At 39.6% G+C, this 3,922-nt stretch overlaps 1 long non-coding RNA gene across 1 annotated transcript; it reads right to left on the bottom strand.

The window, feature by feature from the left end:
* Positions 1-2,331: 2,331 nt before the first annotated feature.
* LOC135560011 (uncharacterized) lies at positions 2,332-3,908 on the bottom strand. Its single transcript, XR_010458639.1, has 2 exons — positions 3,022-3,908; positions 2,332-2,926 (listed from the first exon to the last, which is right to left on the bottom strand). It is a non-coding gene; the product is annotated as an uncharacterized LOC135560011 (long non-coding RNA).
* Positions 3,909-3,922: the final 14 nt, after the last annotated feature.

The raw sequence follows: 3,922 nt of genomic DNA, 5'->3' as shown, positions 1-3,922 counted from the left end.
TGAAACACCAAGGCAAAAATTACAGATAGTAGCCTGGACGCAAAATAGGCTTCAGTTGATTGAACATTACATTTATTTCAATGTGATTGAAAAGCCTATCATTTTAGCCTATCATTTTATCCTTCACTTGTTTATAACAATTGAAAATTCCTTGGCAACTTTGTATTTGTAGTGAACTTTGTTCTGAAGTTATCGGCAGTAACAGTCAGACAGATAACCCAAACTCCTTGATTCTATGTTTAGCGGAGATCTGTGAATAACGATGCACTTTGGCTGCTCTACGAGTGGTCACTCGTAGATGTGAAAAGGTTTTTTAAGAGACACGTTACTAACAAAGGCTCTGGGAAACACCCTGACTACTAAAGAGACATCGTAAGAAGGTTGTAAAGATTATCTTAATGCTACGAAAGACATCGTAAGAAAGTTGTAAAGATTATCTTAATGCTACGAAAGCTCAGAGAATTCACACATTTGAACCGTAAAAATATTACACAGCGCCATTTAGATTGGGAATAATTTGCACTCTGACAACCAACCCGTGAGACAACCAGCCCCAGTCTCCCCTACAAGAAGCCCCAAAGGGGGGGAGCAACTGGATACACTAGCAGACCATCTTGGCCTTTTCATTTCTTGGACTGTGCTCTCGTCTTCACAGCAGCCAATGTTTATTGTTTGATATATCTGCCAACGCAGCCTAATTCTGGCACTGACGCCACTGTTATTAGACAAGGTGTTTTCTTGCCATGTTTGTGGGTGGAGAGAACATTAGCACCATGCAAACTAAATGTTTATGAGATAAAGTTATTTTAATATGCAAAGATCTTGCATGATATATGACCTGTCGTGTACACCCGGCATGAGCTCCAAACTTGCTCTGGGCAGAAGTTACCTTCAGGGAAATAAAACAAAGTTGAACTTTGATTGAAAGTACAGTGATAGACATTTGGGTGACATTAAACCTGACATTAGACATTTAACCTTCTTTGGAATTTGGTTATGTTTTAAGATGTTTGAAAGCATAATGATCACACATTGGAAATTCAACTATCTTTTGGCAGTCTTTTTGAGTGGGTGAATATAGGTTGTAATCTCATTGATTAACATCTCAACCAAATTTTACCCAATTATCCACGTTTAAATGATGTGGTTTGCCCAGTGGGATGACACTTCACAATTGATTGATTTAGCTGAACCCGCTGAGTTCGTGCTTTGGGAGGAACAAGAGCCTGCAAACCATGTGGATGGGCTGTCCAGAACAAGAGCCTGCAAACCATGTGGATGGGCTGTCCAGAACAAGAGTTGCAGGCCTCTGGTATTAACTGCCAGATGTCATTAAGCAGTTGAGTGAACTGTCATTATAAAACTGTTTGTACATATTGGCCCATGGGGGAATCAAATAGTTACTGTTGATCCAATACATTTTAAGGGTGCTTTAAATGATCAGTCTGTGCTTGCAAAGTAGTTTTATCACGACATACAGGAGCTTGGCTGAGACACCCCAGAGCCTTGGCTCAAGTCAGCATTTCTTTTACATGAATCAATCCATTAAAATGTCACAGACAGTAAAAATCTAAATCTGGACATGAAAGGTCAGATGCTTGTGGCATGTATCCACAAAACCACCAGTCTTGGCTCGGTTAATTGAGATCTTATTTTCCAGGTCACATATCTCACTGTAAATCTATTACGGTGTCAGCAATGTGAGGACCTCATGGTTGACTAATAAGGTCAAAATAATGTGCTGGCCTGTATCAGATCTCTCTGTGGTCCACAGTAAAGGTATGAGGTCTTCACCTTTCAGCATGCAGTGTGAAATCAATGGAGGGATAAATGTAATATGAATCTAATGCATTTACATGAAGAAACACTTGGATCAAATGGGGAGCTGTTGGGTTTTTCAGCAAGTTGTACAAATCTTTAGTCCAAATTATTCAAATTATTACCCCCTCTCATTGACCTCCAACCATGGCCATATGAAACTGTGTGTCAGAAATACATGCAGCCTGAAGTCAATTGGGATTGCTTTATGACCCTCTGAGATTACTTCATGATATCTGCTGAGCTGTTCTTGAAACTAACATCTGATCCAGTACAGTCGATGGCAGAGTCACAAGTGTACCAAAGCAACAGATCATTTACAATCCCAATATGGCCATGTTCAGAAACGGGTGTATCAGAAATACATCCAGCTTCCACAGCAATATATCTCAGGTAATTTGGCATTGGTTTATTGGCAGATCTGCCATGTGAGCTGTGCACCAGAGGATTCAACCATATATGAAACAGACTTATATCTGATATGGCCATTAAACGGACCAGTCAAATACCTGCTTCTTTTGGACAGCTTTATTTTTAGACTTTCAAATGTAAAAACAACAGAGATTGCAGGAAGACACAGTCAATGACAATATAAGTAAAGTCCATAACCTCAATAAAACTGGGAATCCCACACCCTCCCTTCAGCTGCTGGAACACAAGTGTCTCTGGGAGAGCAGGGGACTCGTCCTTGCCAAGCCTTCTGGAAGAGTCAGGACAAGTGACAGCCCAATCCACTAGGTGACCCCACCAAGGATCACTGTTTAGAAGTTAAACCCTTCACATCCAGTTGCACAATTGGAAGACTGATTTAAATAATGGGGAAAATGGGAAGTGTTCATGTCTGCTTGTGAATGAGTTGAATAGAAGGTGTTGAATAGAAGGAGTTGAATAGAAGGAGTTGAATAGAAGGTGTTGAATAGAAGGTGTTGAATAGAAGGAGTTGAATAGAAGGAGTTGAATAGATGGTGTTGAATAGAAGGAGTTGAATAGAAGGTGTTGAATAGATGGTGTTGAATAGAAGGTTGTCCAGTTTAACTGCTGCTTTCATAATATCCTTGACATCTATGGCAGCTGTTATATCTTTGATAGGAGCCTCTGCTTCATAGTCCTGGAATTTATGAACCAAAAAGTCATAACATGTCAAACAGTCATAATAACAGTCAACTTTAGTATCGCAATTATATAAATAATGTTGTACTCAACTTGTTGGATCAGAATCAGGGTTGTGTTCATTAGGTACAGTGTAGCAAAACATTAAGTTGGTGGCCACTGGCTTCTTAAAAAGGCATTATTCAATGCTGTCACGAACCGCCTCGAAGCCCGTAACAAAAAGGGAGACAACGTGGAGATAAAGAATAACAAAATATATTTATTACCTGAAGTAAAGTAAATACAATTAACAATGTTGTGTGTTTAGTCAGTAGTGTAAGTGAGTGGTCGCGGGTATACATGTGATAATGAGGGTGTTGAAAGGTGCCATAGCAAACAAACCAAATAGCCACAAAAGAAAAATGCCACAACCAAAATCTGTGTGTCTACATGGAGAGAGTCTCCTCAATGAATGGAGAAGAGGTGCATTTATCCTGGGACACACCCGAACTCAGGTGTGTCCCATTTCACTGATGACCCTCCCGGCTCCGCCCACCGACATCCTATTAAGGAAAACAAGAGCAAAGAGAGAAAGAATTCGGCAGACAGAGTGGGAGGGTCGTCACAATTACAAATTAACTTGTAAATCTTTATACCATCACATCTTAGCCAATATAACAACAATTTCAATGAAACTCAGCAAATTAACTTGTATGGAGGTGCACAACACACTCACCTCCTCTCGTCATGTTCTGTTCAGCCATTATGAGAACCATATACCTGATTTATAAACAGGGTCGTTAAAGGTCACAAATGTTCCAACTTAAATGGTTTATTTCTCAGTTATGCTTTAAGATATAAATGTCAAATATATGTCAACAATCCTTCCTCCAAAGGACCCTTTTATGGATTAAATGTGAAAATCCCAAAATCGTTTTTCTTCTTCTAGTTTTGTGAGGAATCATCCCAATAGCTTTCTAATAGCTACACTAACCACCCCAACAGCTTTCTAATA

This window comes from Oncorhynchus nerka, linkage group LG15 (assembly GCF_034236695.1).
Source record: "Oncorhynchus nerka isolate Pitt River linkage group LG15, Oner_Uvic_2.0, whole genome shotgun sequence".
Lineage (NCBI taxonomy): Eukaryota > Metazoa > Chordata > Actinopteri > Salmoniformes > Salmonidae > Oncorhynchus > Oncorhynchus nerka.
This window is presented reverse-complemented; position numbering and strand designations above follow the sequence as displayed.